The sequence below is a fragment of the Eschrichtius robustus genome, chromosome 5 (genome assembly GCF_028021215.1).
Source record: "Eschrichtius robustus isolate mEscRob2 chromosome 5, mEscRob2.pri, whole genome shotgun sequence".
Taxonomy (NCBI): domain Eukaryota; kingdom Metazoa; phylum Chordata; class Mammalia; order Artiodactyla; family Eschrichtiidae; genus Eschrichtius; species Eschrichtius robustus.
Window position 1 is genome coordinate 968,936 of NC_090828.1, and position 19,355 is coordinate 988,290.

The 19,355-nt window shown below is 50.8% G+C and overlaps 1 protein-coding gene across 1 annotated transcript in view; it reads left to right on the forward strand.

Moving 5' to 3' along the window:
* The first annotated feature begins 1,447 nt into the window (after positions 1-1,447).
* KIF1A (kinesin family member 1A) overlaps positions 1,448-19,355 on the forward strand; it is a 92,630-nt gene continuing 74,722 nt past the window's right edge. Inside the window, exon 1 of the mRNA XM_068544087.1 lies at positions 1,448-1,520. The gene's annotated coding sequence lies outside the window, so the exon portion shown is untranslated. The remainder of the gene's footprint in view (positions 1,521-19,355) is intronic.

Genomic DNA, 19,355 nt, shown 5'->3' on the forward strand with positions numbered 1-19,355 from the left:
AAACCTCAGTGAAATGGATTAATTCCTAGAAACATGTAAAATGTCAAATTTGGCTCAAGAAATAGAGAATTTGACCAGAGGGATAACTATGATGGAAATAGAAAGGATAAAAGACCCACCCTCCCTGGGGGGTCCACATAGTTTTATTGTTTCTACCAAAAGTTTGGAAGAACAATAACTTCTCTTTTATGCAGGTGGTGCCAGGGAATAGAAAAACAGAAGCTACCTAGGGGGCTTTGGAGGGTAGGGTGGTCTCCTTTGCAGAAGTGTATGTGTCTGTGCCCTTGCTACTTTCAAGGCACAAGCCCCACGGATGCTGCAAACTGAGGTGAAGCACCTCCCTTACTGCACAGTGTGAGGAGTAAATGGTTAACCGGGTAAACCTTGGGGGCAGCGCCTGGCACCCGCCCGACGCCACCGAGGCCCTGGGGATGCGGAGGAGGCTGACGCAGGCGCTGCGTGGGAAGGGGGTCCCGGCGCCCCAGCTTCCGGGCGGCAGGACGTCACCGCACCCACCGCAGTTCCGGTGGGTGAGCTGGCCAGAGGCTTTGTCAAAGTTGCCCAGCAGCGGGGTATGCGGATGGACGTCGGTGGCACGCAGAGATGCCAGTCCGTCCCTGGTGGCCTGCTTTCCGGCTGGGCGATTGACAAAGGCTGGGGTTTGCCAGTGTGGACCGAGAGCCGCGTGTGGCTTGGTCCAAGGAAGTTAAGCTGGAGAAACAGGGTGTGAGGACGGGGGCGCTGACGACCTGCAGGAGTGGGGCGAGAGGATGGCGGGGGTCTCCACCCGAGGCATGACGGGAGGAGAAGCGGCAGGTCCACTGGCCGGCCGGGTGCATCCTCCCTGCCAGGACGGCTGTCTGCGATGCTCTGGTCTCCCTCCAGGGCTCTGGCCCAGACGCCAGGCGCGATTGAAAGACTCACCTGTTACACCTAGAAGTCAGTATCCCTACCACCCCCGACAGCCCCTCCATGGTGCAAGGAAGGAGGCCACGCGAGTTTTGTCCCTCCGCGTCGATGCGTTTGTACTGCTGGCATCGCGGGTGGGGCAGGTGAAGCTTTAGTGGTTTCACTTAAAAGAGGTCCGAGTCGGGGAGGGCCCGGCGCGCGGGATCCATGGGTAAATTCGGGGGCGGGGGGGGGGGGCCCGGGGCTGCGCCAGGGGAGGGGGCGGCGCGTCCGGGCCCGGGTGTCGGTCCCCCACTCCCCCACCTATCGCACCGCGGTGTCAGCGGTGATGTCACAGCCCGGCCCCAGCCCCATCCCCGCCGCAGCCGCGACGCCCGTCCCTCTCCCCGCGCGACAAACCAGCTGGCGGCTGGGGCTTGGGCGCCGCGCGCAGCCAACCAGCGAGGCGGGAGGGGCGCAGGGCGGGCCGGGCCGGGCCGGGGGCCCGCAGCCGTCACGCGGTGCCGCCGTCAGAGCGCCGAGAGCAGCCCGGGAGCGGCAGCAGCTCCGCGCTCGGGGACCCGCGCCCATGCCCGTGCTCATGCCGGGCCGCCGCCAGTGACGCCGGAGAGGTAGGGCAGCGGCTCTCCCGGCCTCCCGAGCCCCGCGTCCCGAACCTGCACCCCGCATCCTGCACCTGCATCGACTGCGCCCCGGGGCGGGGAGCTCGCGCCCTGCGCTGGCGTCCTCTTCTCGGCCAGAGGCGCTGGCGCCGCGCGGCCCCTTCCCTTCCCCCGACCCTCCCCCGTCCCCGCGGAGAACAATGGTGCAAATTCAAGGGTGTCCGCCCTTCTTTAGCAGCTGAGCAGGGCCCTCTGGAAAGGCCCCTCCGTTGCAGCCCCGGCTGCAGGGGGACTCTCGTCTGGGATGGGCGGGGGTCGTTACGGGGAGGGCGCAGGCCGCTGGCTACATCTCGAGATACCCTCCCCCCCTTCCCCGATCTTCCCCTCCCCTGGAGTGGAGCCATTCCTAGGGATGCGGCCGGGATTGCGACCGGACCGGCGGGGGGAGGGGAAGGATGGAGAAAAGGCGAGACGATGCGGATGGGGCATCCGAGAGGGGGCGCGACTGCAGCGGCCGGGCCGGAGGGGAGGGCACTCAGGGCGGCCGGGCACGAGCAGAGGCCCTGGTCCCCGGGGTGGGGGAAGGCGGATGCTGGAGCCAAGAGCCAAACAGGCGGGCAGGCGGGCAGGCGGGCGGGCGGGGGCTGCGGCGGGAGGGCTGGGCCGCCAGCTTGGTGCGCACCTCCGAGACTGCCCATCGCCCCACCCCAAGTCGCGTCCTCCACCCAAGAGACCCCTTCTCCCTTCCAGAAAGACCCACGGTTTGGGAGGGGCCGCCTTCGGACGCGGCCTGCGTCCACGCAGCCAGCGCCCCAGTAACAGGTGTGGCCTGCAGGAGGGGAGGGGGCTGCGGGGCCGCGACGTCTCGGCTGGCGGCGCTCCCCAGGCGCCTGGGCTCGGATGACAGGGACACTGCAGCTTAGACCCTTTCGCTAGTCCTTTAAGCTGCCTCTCGCCCTTACTTGCCCTCCAAACCCACCGCGCAGCCCTCGCGGCGGGCAGGGAGGGTCCGCAGTCTGCCTGGCGCTGGGTGGGCTGGGGGATCGCGGGCCGCAGGGGCGGAGGGGGGAGGGGAAGGAGGGAATGCCAAGTCATGGGGCCTGCCTGGCGCTGGCGCGACATCGCCCCGGCGCGGACCCGATGCGCGCCCACGTTCCCGGGAAGAGGGACTTTCCCACAGAGACCCGCGGACCCCTCCCCAAGCGGCCGCCCCCTCCAGGGGATGCCTGCGTTGCTGGGATAAAGGCCTGTTAGAGCAAAGGATTGGATCTTGCGGCTGCGGAGAGGAGGTGGTGCGGAGGGGCCCCTGCGGCGCAGGGCTGTCCCTGTCCTAACCCTGGGGAGTCAGCGCGACACCCAGCGCGCGCTTCTGCAGGACAGTCACACCTAAGCCACCCTCCCCCTGCTCCCGAGCTGGCTGAGGGCCCTTTACCGGGGCAACCGTGCCCATCCCCCTCTCGGTCTGAGAAAGCTGCTGCAGGTTTGAAGGGAAGCTCTGGGGTCTGGAGTGGGGGCTTGGGGCTGTACCTGCGGCGGCCATTTTGCAGGTGTGGTCGGCCGGCCGCCTTGGCTGAGCCTGAGGGATGGGGGGAGTCAGGAATGAAGCAGGTGTGGCATTTGCCGTGCGTTGCAGTGTCTGCAGTGTAGGGTGAAGGGTGCTGCCGGGCCAGGGCCAGGTGTCAGGGCTGCACTTGGTTGGGGTCGAGATCCAGGAACCTTCAGGGGCTGATGCTTTCAAGGAGGCCACTGGCTGAGAGACCCATACGGGGTGGAGGGGACAGTCAGTCTCCACCTGGGTGTGAAGTCTGGTGAGGGTACTGGGTCAAAGCCAGGGAAGGGACTAGAAACTCCATCCCATGCTCTGCCCGGATCTGAAGCTGAGCAGGGAGTTGCCTGTGGGGTGCGGTCCACAGGACAGAGGGAGGGTCAGGTGTGCAGTCAGGGCCCCTCAACCCCAAGGCTCCAGGGGGGGCCCCTTTGAGGAGGGCCTGCCAGAGGCCTGCTGTATGTCCACCCACTGGGTGCTACCCCTACCGAGTGTCCTCCCTTCCGCCTGCCCCTGCTGGAGTGGCCCATAGACCGCCCGTCCTGGGGCCTCCCGATGGGCCAGCCACGGCCGGGTGGAAGCTGAGGCTGTGCCTAAAGCCCGGAGGTGGTGCGTAGCCGGGATTCACAGCCAGACTCACTGGGCGCAGGGGGCCCAGCCACCCGGCCTTGTCCCCCTTCAGTCCCCCTGGTGTCACCACTGCTGACCCAGGGCTGACCACGTCCTTTGGACGCAGAGCAGCGAAGTCCTCCCATGGGCTCTGTGGAGGGTGGGATGGGGTTGGGGGAGGGACCGGGAGTGGGGGGACAGACATGGGTGGGAGGTGGAGATGGGGGGCGTAGCCTCAGGAGAAGGCCAGGAAGGGGTGGGGCAGTCTTCATAGGCCCATTCAGCTCAAATAGGCCAGCCAGGTTGGGTGAGCTGGGCGTGGCAGGGTGGGGGGACATTCTCATGGGGTCCTGCTATCACAGGATTGGGGCCCGTGGAAGGGCTACCAGCACTGGGAACCCCACCCTGGACTTTAGGATTGACTGACCAGGGCCTGTGCTCAGGCCTGCCAAGCCCTTCAGACCTGAGACCCTCCTGAGTCTGGAGCGGCCTGGGCTGCCTCCCCTGGGATGGAGAGTGGCTGGCCAGGGGTCACTCTGCAGCGAGTGACCCCCAGGACGAGTGCATGGCTGCCCTCCTGCCCAGTCCCACGTGCTCCCTAGAGCACTCCCCGTTCAGTGTTCTTAGGCCCAAAGGACCAGGCTCACCACCCCTACCCAGGTGTGCCACTCCCGCTGTCTCCCCTGCCCATACCCTGGAGCTCCTCTGAGAGTGCTGGAGGGGCTGGACCATGCCCTCCCCCAAACCTCTCGGCTCTGCCAGGGTGCCCAGGGGCACCGCCAGGCTGCTGGGCCTGCTCGGTACTCTGTTCTGTCCAGTTAGCTGATGGAACTCTCCCCACCTGGCCTCACCCTGCACAGGCAGGCCCAGGGCAGGGGGCGGGGATGGGGTTGATGGCAGGTGTGCTTCACCGTCCCACCTGTCCTAGCAGGTTTGCTGAGCACCACCGGGGTCCTGGCTTCGGGCCGAGGGGCGCTGGCTGACCCCAGGCTCCCCCAGCGCCCCAGCCCAGAGTAATGGAGACGTTGGAAGGGTGGAGGGTACGGTCAAGGTCAGCTGAGGCTGAGCCTCCTGACCCCTCTGGGTTTTTTCCCAGCCCCTCCTGCGGGCTTTGCCCTCCCCCGACACACACCACCCTGAGACTGCTCCCTCCCAGCTGCCCCCCTGCTTGCCGGAAGCCGCTCCTCTTGCAGCCTCCTAGGTGTCACCCCTGGGATCGGGAAGGACACACCGCCTGGGTGGCTGGGCCTCGCTTCTGCCTGCTGCCTCTCTAATGCCTCTGCTGGATTTAATCTCCTAATCCTGTCCTTGTGTCTGGGCCGGCTGAGCCCTGGTTCCCCCGCCCCCGCCTCATCCCCCGCTCAGGAGCCCCGGGGTGGGGAAATGCCCCCCCTGCCCCTCCCTCTACCTGGGTTTCAGGGCTCCCTGGGGTCTGGGGAGGACAAGCCAGGACCCCCCAGCCCTGGCCTCCTGTTCTCACTCCTCACCCTTCCCCACTTGGCCCTTGGGCTGACTGGAGCCGCTACTCGGCTACACACTCACACAGACACACGCAGACACACACACTCACACATTCACACACACACATTCACACCCACTCACACATTCACACATTCACACACATGCTGTCACACGCACTCACACATTCACACACACATTCACACCCACTCACACATTCACACATTCACACACACGCTCTCACATACACACACACATTCACAATCACACACTCACACACACACACCATTCACACACACGCTCCCACACACACTCACACACACAGATTCTGCAGCCCTCGCCCGGCTTGTTCCCGCCTGGTCCTCTCTCCCCTGGAGCACTCCACATGACCTCCCACTGTGAGGTTCCAGCCCCGCTCCAGTGCTGCCAGCACCTTGAAGCCTGCCGTAAGCACCCCTGAGGGCCACCCCACCCCACGTAGGTAGTTTGGGGGTCAGTGAGGAGGAGGTGAACACTGATTAGGGGCAGACTGCATTGCACACCTCCGTGTGCCCCCTTGTCCGCACTCCCAACACCTCAACATGCAGGTGGCATTGCCCCCATTTTTCAGATTTGGAGGCTGAGGCTCCTGAGAAAGCATGTGACTTGTCACAGAGGACCTGGGATTCCACCCCAGCTGCCTCTGACTCCAAAAACGTTGCTCTTCTAGCACTTTCTGCTCCCTCCATCCCACCCCATTGCCACCCCATCCCGTGCCAGCACAGTGCCTTACACGCAGTGGCCAGTCAGTAAATGCCGGTTCCTTGTTGGGCCAGTGGCTTTAGCCCAGGGAGTTCGTTTCCTGTGGCCCCAGGGCGAGCAGCTGCCTCTCTGTCAGGGGTGGGGATTGTCTGTGTGTCTCTGTGTTTCCATCAGGGCCTGCCAGGGCTTCTGAAATGCGGCTCTGGGATAAGGGTGGGGACGCCCCAACTGCTCCTGTAGGCCCAGCTCCCTGCAGGCCCCCTCCCCTAGCCCAGCCTCTGGCCTGTCCTCAGGGGTGTCAGGAGTCCTGGCCCCCCACCCCAGTCTCAGCCCTGCAAGTAACACTCAGGTGGTCCTCAGTTTCCTTCCCCATCTGTCATCGGCTCAAGCCAGGATGGTGAGGGGCAGGGCTTGGTCATCAAGGCCCAAGGCCTGTGGGTCAGTGGGGACCATGCTTCTGGGGGGCCGTCATGGGGCTGGGGCAGAGGGTCACTCAGCTGCTAGTGTCATCTGGTCTCCACTCTCCACCTGCTTCTGGGGCCAGGGCTATACCACGGCCGAGGCCGTGCCCAGGAGGGTGGCAGCTCCAGGACGAGCAGTGATGCGGTGGGCCAGGCCCAGATCAGGGGCGATCTCAGCTGTCCCTTTCTTGTACTGAATGCATTTCTTTCATCCTCACCTTCCCCCAGCTTCTCAATCACATTCTCTCTTCTGCTGCGTCCCCTCTTTCCTGGCACTCGCACCCCCGGAAGCCACCTCCCTCCTGCTGCTCGCCGCATCCCCTGGGCTGGATTCTCTGTTCGCTGGGCCCGGGAGCGGCTTCTTTCTTAGTTTCCTGTCTTGTTTGGCTCAAGCACATCCTTGTGTGACATCCTAAAAAGGGTGATGAGTCCTTGGCTTCTTGAGAGTGTCTTTGCTCTGTCCTCACGCTGGGTCGATGCTTTGTCTGGGGGCACTTTTTGTTGGTAAATCACTCTGAAGCCTTTGTCATCATCACTTTCTGCATCCAGTCACCTATGAGAAGTCTTTGTCAGCAACTCGACTTTCCTCCCTGAAATCTTTTAGGATCCTTTCTTCATCCGTGGACTCCTGACCAGCCACGCAGTTGGGTTACGTGTAGGTGTATGTTTTTATTGGTGCTCAGTGGGACCTTTCAACTGAAGACAAGCTCTTTCTTTCATCTGTTCATGTTTCTTCCCTTTCATTTTTTCTGTTTTCCTCCTTGAGTTCAGGCATTGGTCTTCTGTGTCTCTCATTCTGTCTCCTCGTTTATGTCCTATTCTCTGGACAAGTTTTGGACTTCATTTTCGAGTTCTTTGGGGAAGTTTTGTGTTTCAGCATTTACACTGATTATCTCTAAAAGAACCATCTTCCTTGTGTCTAAGTGTTCCCGTTGCTTAGCATCCTGTTCTTGTTTTGAGAATGTAACATCTTCTTGAAACATTCTGAGTAAGTTTATAAAGGCTTTTTGTTGGTTTGCTTGTTTTTGCTTGTGGTTTAACTCTTTCTCACAGGGCTTGTTTTCTGCTGGTTTACTGGTCTTTCACTTTGAAGCCGTTGGGAGGTCTGCTGGGTAGTGGAAAGGTTCCTGCGATCTGGGTGGGATTCCAACTGGAGCCGAGTGTGGGGTGGGGGGGTGCCCAGTGGCAGGTTTGCTTTAGGCGAAGGTGTGGGAGCCGGATGCCAAGCTGTGCCCCCAGCACCAGAGTGCAGGGGGCCAGCGTCCACATCGAGGACCTCACTCTTGCTTGGTGTTTTCTTCCATTTCTGTAGGGAAGAGCCTCCTACCTTTTGTCTGAGGATTTGGAAGCCACGGCCCTCTGTGAAGAGGGGGCAGGGAAAGGGGTGAGGGTTTCACCATCGAAGTGGTGGTTCCACAGGCAGACTTGCACCCAGGGCCCCCTCTTCAGTCTCACTCCCCACTCCTGCCCACCGCTGGGTCCATGAGCCCTCAGCCTAGAGCCCCCGGAGGCCCCCGCTATTGTACTACAGAGGACTGCTCCCCTAATCCTCATGGAGTCGGGGGAGGGCCTGTCTTACCCACTTTGCACATGGGGCCACAGAAGCGTGCAGAGTTCCGTCCGCGCTGCTGACATCCTGGAGGTCCACGTCGAGGCCTTGGCCCCAGTCGGTTGGACCCCTGACCAGGGGTCTCCCCGCCACCCTGAATTCGGCATCAGCATTCTCAGAACTCCATTGTTTACCCCTGGGCTCTCAGTAGTGTTACCAGGAGTGTGAGGCTTTACTGGCTGATCTCACCGTGTCCACTTGTCTGCACGTTGCTGCCTGAACCATGTTTGTGAGATTCCCTAGGATGCTTCATTCACTTTTATGTCTGGATGGAGCTCCTGTATGACTGACTGGTCTCCAGCTGGGGGGCATTTAGGCGTCTCCATTCCCTCCCTCCCAACTCCTGGGCTCATGCACAACATCTCTAGTTGCACAGCTGCTGGCCACGTGGTCTGCAGCCTTACTAGAAAATTGCTGTGTTGTTTTCAAAGCGGTTGAACCAATGAACTTCTCCCAGGTGATCTGTAAGTTCCTGTTGCTGTATCCTTATAACAGTTGGGGTTGTCAGACGTTTTAATGTTGTGATCTGTCGGGTATGGTTTTAGACAACACTTTGTTAATTACTATTGTGGTTCAGTATCTTGTCCTGTAATTTGCCTGTTCATATCTTTTTGCCCATTTTTTCTTTTGTGTCTCTTTTCTTTGATTTTGTCTGTCCTTTATATGTTCTGCACATGAATCCTTGTTGATCATATGTGCTACAGACATCTCTAGGTGGGTGGGCTTCTCTTCACCCTTTCAATGGTATCTTGATGCCTGGACTTTTCCTTTTGGTGTCTTCCATGGGCTTAGAAATCCTTCTTAAAGGTGAGCATGGAGATAACAGTGTTCGGTTTCTTCCAAAACTTTGTTGTTCACATTTAGGTCTTCAGTCTGCATGGAATTTGTTTTGGAATAAAAAGGGATCTAATTTTGTATGACTGGCCAGTTGTGTTAGTCTGTCTTAGTCTGCTATAACAGAATACCACAGACTGGGGGGCTTAAAAACAACAGAAACTAATTCTCACAGCTCTGAGGCTGGAAGTGCAAGATCAGGGCACGAGCTTGGTCCGGGCGCAGCATGGTCACGGTACCAGTATGGCCAGGTTCTGGTGAGAGCCTTCTTCTAGGTTGCAGATGGCTGACTCAACTGTGTTTTCACATGGCTGAGAGCAGAGAGAAGGAGCAAGTTCTCTTGGGACCTTTATAAGGGCACTAGTCCCATTCATGAGGCTCCATCCTCATGACCTATAACCTCCCAAATGCCCCGCCTCCTAACACCATCACACTGGAGGGTAGGGTTTCAACATAGGAATTTGGGGGGGACACGGACATTCAGTCCATGACACCTGTTTTCTCAGCATCACTGGTTCAGCACCCCTTTCTCTTCTCATCAGCCTGTAAAGCCTCCTTGTCAGATGTCAGAAGGGCTGTGTGTGCAGATCTGTTTCTGGGGTCCCTTCTGTTACAATGGTGATGACTTACTTGTCCCAACCACCTTGTCTTAATTACTACAGCTTTATGTTAAGTCTTGTTATTGGTGGGGCCTGTTGCCTTCTACCTCTTGTGTTTCTTCAAGCTTGTTATTGATATTTGTAGTATCTTATGCCATATAAATTTTTAGAAGCAATCTGTCCAGTTTCACAAAAAGACTTGTTTGTGATTTCATTTGAAATTACATTGAATGTTTTGATTCATTTGGGTGAAAATAAACATTTTTAAGACATTTAAATTTCATTTTCATGAACAGGTTGTAGTTCTTCATTTATTTAGATTTTCTATAATGTTTTTGTAAAGTTTAAAAGTTTTCTTCATAAAAGTTGTATGTATCCTTTGTGACATTTATTTCTATGAAGGTACTTTATATTTTTGGTTATTTTTTAAATGCCACCTTAAAAAATATTTTTAAACTCTTGTCTCTAGTGCATACTCACGTGGTTGGTTCCTAGCAACTTTGCTGACCCTTCCCACTAATTCAAATAATATGTCTCTGGATCCTCTTGAGTCCTGTGTAGATAAGCAAATAGTCTGCAAATAATGACAATTTGTTTTATTCTTTTCCAACCCATATTTTGCCGATGTTATTCCTTTTTCTTGCCTTATCACTTTGGCAAGAACCTCTGCTACAGTGTTAAATACAAGTGGTGACAGCAGGAATCTGGAACTTGTTTCTGAATTTAAAGGAAATGTTCCTACTATTTCACCATTAAGTGTGGTATTTGGGTAGATTTTTACTAGATACCTATTATGAGATTAAAGAAGTTTTATCCTCCTATTGCCAAGAGTTTTATCACAAATGGATTTTGAAAATGACTGAATGCCTCTTCAGTATCTATGGAGGACCTCATTTGGCCTTTTCCTCCTTTAATCTGATATGTGGTGAATTGTATTAATAGATACCTAATGTTAAACCATGCATTATATTACTATACTGGTATTCCTGAAATAAACCTACTACATTATCTTTTTTATTTTCTGCTGGACTGTCTTGCTAATATTTTGAACTTTTCTATCTATGTTCATCAGTGAAATTGGTCATTTCTCAAATGTTCTTTGTCTAATTTGATGCCAAGGTCATATTAGCCTCAGTGAATGAGTTGGGGATATAATCTTTCTCCCTCTGTTTCCCTCTCTTTTTCCTGTTCTCTTAAAAAGTTTGTATAAGATTGGAAATATCTGTTTTTTTGTATATATGGTAGAACTCATAAAAAGTATCTAAGTCTTCTACTTTTTTCGTGGTTAATATTTTAAACTATTGAATCAATTTATTTAATGATTGTAGGAAAATTCAAGTTCCTACTGACAAATTTTTCTCCTGGTTATAGGTCATCTTTTCTGGCTTCTTGGCATGTGTAGTAATTTTTTAAATTGAATTCTAGACATTTCTACATTGTGGAGCATCTGAATTGTGCTTTCTTCCTGTAAAGAATGTTGGGCTTTGTTTTGGCAGGCAGTTAAATTACTTGAGGACTTATTTGATCCTTCAAGGCCTGATTTTAAGTTTTTTTAGAGTTGCTCTAGGGTAGATTACACTTTGGGAATAGCCCACACTAAAGTATGATTTCTTTGGGGTCTCTACTGAATGTCTGGGGGCCTGGGGTGGAGGGATCAAGAGAACTGTATTCTGGCTCGTGGAAGCACAGATGCCTTCTGACTTTGTGTAGCTTTGGGAATTCTTCAGTCTTCAGTCTTCTTTGTCCAGTCTGTGGGCATGGGCTAGGAGTCTACAAAGATGCCAGGGTATCCCTATGCAGATTTCTGGAGCTCTGTTACTGAGCAACTGTTTCCTTTCCAGAACTCTGACCCACAGATTCCAGCAGCTGCAACCTACCCAAACTCTGACTTCCGTCTCCCCAACTCATCAGAGTTGCTGAGCTGTTTGGGTCCCACCTCCCAGTGCCTGAGGTCTGTAAATTGCCTCTGGGAAGATGTGGAGTGATTGGAGGGAAGGGAGACTCATATGTTTCCCTTCTCTCAGTGCCTTTTGTGCCATGTCTGAAAACAGTCATTTTCATCTATTTTGTCCAGTTTGCTAGTTGTTGTTTACAGTGGGAGGTTAAGTATGGTCCTTGTAACTCCTTCATGGCTGGATGTGGAAGTGCTGTAAATTTTGCTGGTAGTATTTGCATGATCATTTACTACTAAGTTTATTTATAACTCTATAGTGATTTTTTGTTTTTTGTGTGTTGGTTATTTAGCAGTTTATTTTTTAAAATTTCTAAACATATGGGTTTTAGTGATCTTTTATTGATTTTTAATTTAATTGTGTTCAAATTACATGATCATTTAATTACATGAACACAATTAATTGTGTTCACATTACATGATCATTACAGAGTCTTTGAAATTTATTAGGAGTTTCTTTATGGCCTACTACAAGGTAAAATATTGAAAATGTTCCCTATGTGTTAGAAAAGTGTGTGTTTCTCTAAATTTTGAGGGCAAGGGAGCACATATGTTCACTAGTTCATGATAATTATGTTGTTCAAATCTTTTACATCCTTATTAATTATATGTCGGCTTGATCTGTCAGTTAGTGAGAGGTGTGTTAAAACTGCCATGGTAAATTAATGAATTATTCCATGTTGCATGACTCCTAACCTTTGTTTTATGGTTTCATCATTTTGTCTCTCTGGGGCCATTCTGGGTAATTTTTTCTGACATATCTTCTAGTTCATTAATTCTCTGTTCAGCTCCATTTAATTTGCTGATTAACGTGTCTGCTAAGTTTTAAAATTTAAAGGATTACATTTTTAAATCTAAAAGTTCTGCATGGCTTTTCCCTCATATTTTACTGCATTATTTCCCATTCCTGCTTATTTCTGTAAACATTTTTTTAAAATAAATTTATTTATTTATTTATATATATATATTTTTTGGCTGTGTTGGGTCTTCGTTTCTGTGCGAGGGTTTTCTCCAGTTGCGGCGAGCAGGGGCCACTCTTCATCGCGGTGCGCGGGCCTCTCATTGTCACGGCCTCTCCCGTTTCGGAGCACAGGCTCCAGACACGCAGGCTCAGTAGTTGTGGCTCACGGGCTTAGTTGCTCCGCGGCATGTGGGATCTTCCCAGACCAGGGCTCAAACCCGTGTCCCCTGCATTGCCAGGCAGATTCTTAACCACTGCGCCACCAGGGAAGCCTCTGTAAACATTTTAAGTGCACTTATTTTATAATCTGTATGTGACAATTGTAACATCTGAGGTCCTTGAGGATCTAATTCTGGTTTTCTTTTCCTTTTTTTTTTTCCTGATTCTCATGGTGAATTTCATCTCTTGTGTTGGGTAATATTTCACCATCAGCTCCTATTTGACTGATCTTCATCTCTGGGAATACTGGGACCCCAAGGGTAGGAAGCTATTTCCAAGGAGGATTTGTATCTGCCTTTGTGAGGTGCTTTGGGTGCAAACACCCGAGACCTACTGTGAGCTAATTTCTCAACCTTGGGCTTCCCTGATCGTGCAGGTGAATTTTGGACCCAAACCTGTATGAGGTCAGGTCTGTGGCCTCAGATTCTCAGAAGCACTGGCTTGTTCACCACATGGAGCTGAGTGTCATTCAGACCAATGCCCACATCCCTCTGACGGCAGATGGCTTTCCCCAGCCTTCCACTGCACGGGGCTGTGACTTTGCAGGATCCAACTTTCTGTGATATTTGGTTCCAGTCCCGACTGCCTGTGCTTGAGGCTATGTCTCCCATCCCCCCACTCAGCAGGTGAAACCCAATTCTCTGCGTTTCTGGCATCAGCAAACGCCTGCAGCTTCCTTCTGGGTGGGCTTGTGGGATGGGCTCCCCACTTTCATTTCAGCTCCTCCTTCCTCTTTTCCCCCCTTTTCCAGAATTCTTCTCTTTTATTCTTTTTTTTTAAAGGAACTCCTTTATTTATTTATTTATTTATTTATTTATTTATTTATGGCTGTGTTGGGTCTTCGTTTCTGTGCGAGGGCTTTCTCTAGTTGCGGCAAGCCGGGGCCACTCTTCATCGCGGTGCGCGGGCCTCTCACTATTGTGGCCTCTCTTGTCGCGGAGCACAGGCTCCAGACGCGCAGGCTCAGTAGTTGTGGCTCACGGGCCTAGTTGCTCCGCGGCATGTGGGATCTTCCCAGACCAGGGCTCGAACCCGTGTCCCCTGCATTGGCAGGCAGATTCTCAACCACTGCGTCACCAGGGAAGCCCTCCTCTTTTATTCTGATGCTTGTTATCTATCCCAAATTTCTAGGTGATTTCTAATGGGAGGGTATCTCATCCATCATATTGCCAGGAATGGGAGTCTGTCAATCACCTTTCTTCCCCCATCAGTTTTGAAATATTAATTTTAATGAGCAAAACTGATTTTTGTTTTCATGCACACCAGTGCTTGTCAACCGAAAGTGAGCTAGCTTTCTCTCTCCCTCTTTCCCTGAACCGTTTGGTAATTATTTTAAAAATAATTCTTTTTAGGTAAAATATGAACATTATTTAGAAGAGTCGAATGTATCTACAAAACTCATTTAGAAAATCAGCAGGTTTTGCTCTCTATCCGCAACCTCTTTCAACTCCCTTTAGCTGTTTGTTGTTACTTTTTTGTTGTTGTTACTGTTGTTATTTAGCTCTAGATTGCTAAATAATGTGCTATGCTGCTCATTTTTGGCCTGTTTCAGAAGTTACATAAATAGAATTATATAGAATTTAGTGTTTGGTTCATCATTTCTAATTTATCTTCTCTCCCTCCTTAAATGCCACTGAAATAACAGTAGAGGTAAACTAAAGAAAGACCTAAATGCTTCCATAAGGGTAAAAAAACAGAAGACAAGGCTCAGCACCCACATTTTGGGAAATGAAAAGCAGACCCATGTGGTAACTGACAGCAGGTCCAGGAAAGCCAAAGGCACGGAGGGAAATTGGGAAGCAGCAGGCGGACGTCCTCACAAGGCTCAGGAACTGGGCCCCCAGCTGCCCTGGGCAGACGGGTCCAAAGTCTGCTAGAGAAGCAGCTAGATTCCTGAGAATTCTCCCCACCTGCTCCTTCCGCATTTCTTTCTTCCTTTCTAACCCTTCTCCCTCCTTGATCTCATCCATCTCCATGACTTAAAGAGTCAGTGCTCACAAGCGACTGATGCATGTTTCCTGCCCTGACGCCTCCTCAAATGCTCACATCCAGCCTCCTCCCTGACATCTCCAGGCATCTCCTGCCGGCGCCAGGGTTAAGGGGTGAACAAGAGGACAATCCTGCCCTGGCGGAGCCTCAGCTGCTGGTTCACGTGCACCGGGTCCTTCTCAAGGCAAACCTTCAAGTCCCGAAGGTCCGCCTGGCAAACCCATGGCTCCCTGGGGGACGGTGGGTTCTGGATTGACCTGGGACTGCTGTGAAGGACTCCCCACCTCGACCCCCATGACTTAAAGCTATACATTTCCTCGTGAGTTCTGCGCGAACTGCACTCCACAGCTTTGATATGTTGTATCATCATTATTCGGTTCAAAATATTTTCTAATAGTCAATGAGTTTTTTTTCCTTTGACCCATAGGTTATTTAGAATTGTATTGCTTTATGTCCAAACAGTCGAGAGGTTGTAGGTTTTTGGGGTTTTTTTTTTAATTAATTAATTTATTTTTGGCTGTGTTGGGTCTTCGTTGCTGCGCAAGGGCTTTCTCTAGTTGTGGCGAGCGGGGACTACTCTTCATTGCGGTGCGCGGGCTTCTCATTGCGGTGGCTTCTCTTGTTGCGGAGCACGGGCTCTAGGGTGCGCAGACTTCAGTAGTTGTGGCCCCCGGGCTCCAGAGCTCAGGCTCAGTAGTTGTGGCGCAGGGGCTTAGTTGCTCCGCGGCATGTGGGATCTTCCCGGACCAGGGCTCGAACCCATGTCCCCTGCATTGGCAGGCGGATTCTTAACCACTGCGCCACCAGGGAAGTCCTGGTTGTAGGTTTTTTTATTGCTTTTTTGTTTGGTATTGATGTATAGCCTAATTCTACTGTGGTCAGAGAACATATGAATTTAATTTTATGAATGTAATGAATTTAATTTTAAATTGAAATTCGTTAGCGTTTACTTTATGACCAGCATATGGCTAATTTTAGTAAATGTTCCATGGGCGCTTTAAAAGAATGTGCATGATAGACATTTTTCCTTTTCAGTAGCTGATAGAATAGGCAAACCAGGGACTTCCCTAGCAGTCCAGTAGTTAAGACTTCGCCTTCCAATGCAAGGGGTGTAGGTTCGATCCCTGGTCGGGGAGCTAAGATCCCACATGCCTCGTGGCCAATAAAGACAATAAAACAAAAAACATAAAACAGAAGCAATATTGTAACAAATTCAATAAAGACTTTGAAAATGGTCCACTTCAAAAAAAAAAAGAATAGGAAAACCAAAAAATTTTATCTTTTTATTTTCAGCCTCTCTGTGTCTTTTTATTTAAAGATGTCTCTTGTCAACAGACTATAACTTTAAAAAAAAATCTGTTCTGACAACTGTAACATTTGACTTGGAGTAATGGTCCGTACTAATTGACTTGAGCTTTTATCTAGGGTCTTAAATCTTCATTTTCCATTTGACACTTTTTTTTGTTCTGTTTTTCCTCCTTTATTGCCTTCTATTGGATTAATAAAAATATTTAAAATTTTTTCTGTTTATCTTGCTATTAACCTGTTAGTTATACATTCTTTCTCTGCTGTTTTGATGGTTACCCTAGCAATTGAAACAAGTATCCTTGACAGTCTAATATAAATGATTACTTTTCTACTTAACGTTGAAACCTTAGAACGTATCTTTTGGCTTCCATCATTTCTGTTGAGAAGTCAATTGTCAAACTTTTTTTTTTATATACATTTATTTATTTTATTTTTGGCTGCGTTGGGTCTTCAGTTGCTGCACACGGGCTTTCTCTAGTTGTGGTGAGCGGGGGCTGCTCTTCCTTGTGGTGTGCAGGCTTCTCATTGCGGTGGCTTCTCTTGTTGCGGAGCACAGGCTCTAGGCACGCGGGCTTCAGTAGTCGTGGTGCATGGGCTTAATTGCTCTGTGGCATGTGGGATCTTCCCGGACCAGGGCTCGAACCCTTGTCCCCTGCATTGGCAGGCGGATTCTTAACCACTGTGCCACCAGGGGAGTCCTCAATTGTCAATCTTATTCTTGTTCCTTTAAAGGTTTTTTTTTTTCCTGCCAGCTTTTAAGATTTTTCTTTTCATCTTTGGTACTCGACAGTGTTATTATGATGTGCATTGGTGTAGTTTTCTTTGTGTTTGCAGAGCTTCTTGAATCTGGATGGATATATATACTTCAGTAGTTTTAGACAATTAATGGTCATTATCTTTTAAAGTATTGCTTCTCTCCTATTCCATTATTCTCCTTTTAGATTTCAGTTACATGCATGTTCGACCATTTCACTGTGTCCTGTATTTCTCTGACTCTCATTTTTATATTTTCCATTCTTTGTTTTCTCTGTTCTTTAACTTTCTGTTGACCTGTTCTCCAGTTCATGAACACTGTCTTCAGATGTGTCTAATCTCTTCAGTTCTTAATTTCAGTTATTGTGTTTTCAGTTCTAACATTTCCATTTGATTCTTTTTTATAGTTTCAAATCCTCTTGCAAAATCCTCCATTTTCCATTTATTTTCTCCATCCTTTTCTCTCTTATTTTGAACATATAAGTCGTGATTATTTTTTTTTATAAATATATACGTATTTAGCATTTTAAAAAATTTTTTGTTTATTTATTTATGGCTGTGTTGGGTCTTCGTTTCTGTGCGAGGGCTCTCTCTAGTTGCGGCAAGTGGGGGCCACTCTTCATCGCAGAGCGCGGGCTTCTCATTATCGCGGCCTCTCTTGTTGCGGAGCACAGGCTCCAGACGCGCAGGCTCAGTAATTGTGGCTCATGGGCCTAGTTGCTCTGCGGCATGTGGGATCTTCCCAGACCAGGGCTCGAACCCGTGTCCCCTGCATTGGCAGGCAGATTCTCAACCACTGCGCCACCAGGGAAGCCCCAGTCATGATTATTTTAAAGTCCTTGTTTGATAAGTCCTAGATCTGGATCATATGTAGGTTTGTTTCTTTTTTTTCTTTTTACCTTTCTTTCCCAATTTGTTTTGAGTCATATAGCCCTGTCTCTTTTCATGCCTTGTGAGTTTTGATTAGTCTCAGATGTTGCCTCTGAATGCATATTCGAGGCTCCAGATGGCTCAGATTTTCTCTTCCAGGCAGATGGAGTGAAGGTCATCCCTCATTCAGTCAGAGACCAAGCTGAGTCAGGGCTGGCTGCAGTTTGATAAGGTGTAGCCTACGTGTGGTTCTGCCCTGCTTTTAGATTCTGTGCCTTTCAGGGCTTTCAAATAAGACCCTGGCGTGATTGCTGTGGCCCCTCCTCCCAGTGGACCCTGAACTCTAACCTCTGACTCCTTGGCACCTGAGACCGTGGAAGACTTCTCTTTGATTTCCAGAGGCTTCTACTTGAGTTTTAAACTTCCGCCCCTCATGCCTTCGGAGTTTGGCAGATGTCTTAAGGGGAGAACTGACCATTTGTTCAGCTTAAGTCTCTGCTTCTTTCTCCTGGGATCTTGACCTCTCAAGTTTTGTTTTTCTCGACCAAAAAGCTCTGCAGGTTCTCCATCCCTCAGCAACGGCTTTCTGCCTGGGAAAACTCTAGATTCCCAGCCTCGAGCCCGTGACCAGAATGCAAAACACTCAGGGAGAAAGTGGTGGGGAAAGTCCTCCCCTGCCCCGGTAGCCCCATCTCTGGAATCTTGGCCTGCCTGTCTGCGTGGCTTCTGTAGCTCTTAGACCTTCAAACAGATTTAAAAATTGTATGCAGCTCCTCTAGTTGTGCACGGAGGGGAGGGAGCAACCCTCTGCCGCCAGCCTTTCTGCCATCTGGACGCACAAGTCCTCCTTTGTTTTTCATGCTTGGTGTCAATGCAGAGTTTCTATCCAGAGCCATAAGCAGAGTCTCCTATATGTTCTTGTAACACATTCCAAGATAAAGTTCTAGCTCTATTTTTCAACATGGGATAGCCAATTGTCGGATACCAATCTTACCCAATCCCTGCAATGCTGCTTTATCATCTGTTGGATTTGTCTGTGTGTGTGTGTCTGTCTGTCTGTGGCCAAGCTTCATCTTTTCCATTGATCTCTCTGTTCTGGTGTCACTACTAGACTTTGTAAATTATTGTAGCTTTAGAGTAAATATGATAGCTGGTAGGGGATGCGCCCCCTCTTTGTTCTTATTTTTCAAAACTCTCTTCCAAATACTTGCCAAATTCCACTGAAAATCCTGTTGGAATATTTTGCTTATTGGAATTGCGCTGAATTAATATAGCTAAATCTGAGGAGAACTGAAAATTTTGCAATGTCAAATTGAACATCTTTCATAAATATTTTCTTCGTTTCTAATTATTACCTATTTCGGCACTTGGGAATCACGTATTCAAAGGATACGGCCTTTATTTTTAAGACATACGGCCTGTTGCTAAAGGCTTGCTGGAAACCTCACCCCAGTTTGCGTTCTCACCAAGAATTCCTGACCTTGTTCCTGCTCTTCCCACTCCAGCCAGAATGGCCTAAGGCTTTTCTCAGTTTCGAAAGGGCAGAGATTTTCCCACATAAGGAAACATGGATGCTCAGAGAGGTACGTCCTCCAGCCCACCCTGGATGGTCATTCATGGATGTAAGAAGGTGAAACGGTGTTGGAGAAAACATTCATGGTGTGTAGATGAGGGCGCACTCGTGACTGTGAGGGGCTGTGGGGTGGAGCTGGGCATGATTCCAGCCCCTGAATTCTGCCCCCACCCACCTGGGCTTTTGCTCGTGTCCTGAACCCGTTGGCCCTCAGTCGTTGGCTGGTCTGGCACTTCCCTCTCTCCCTGTAGCCTCTGGAAGAGCTGTGTTGCTTCAGGGGACGGTCCTGCTCTGTGCCCAGCCTGCTCTGGGGAGTTCTGGGGAGCCTAAGAGCTGGCCCTGGGACTTTACAGCATTGACCTC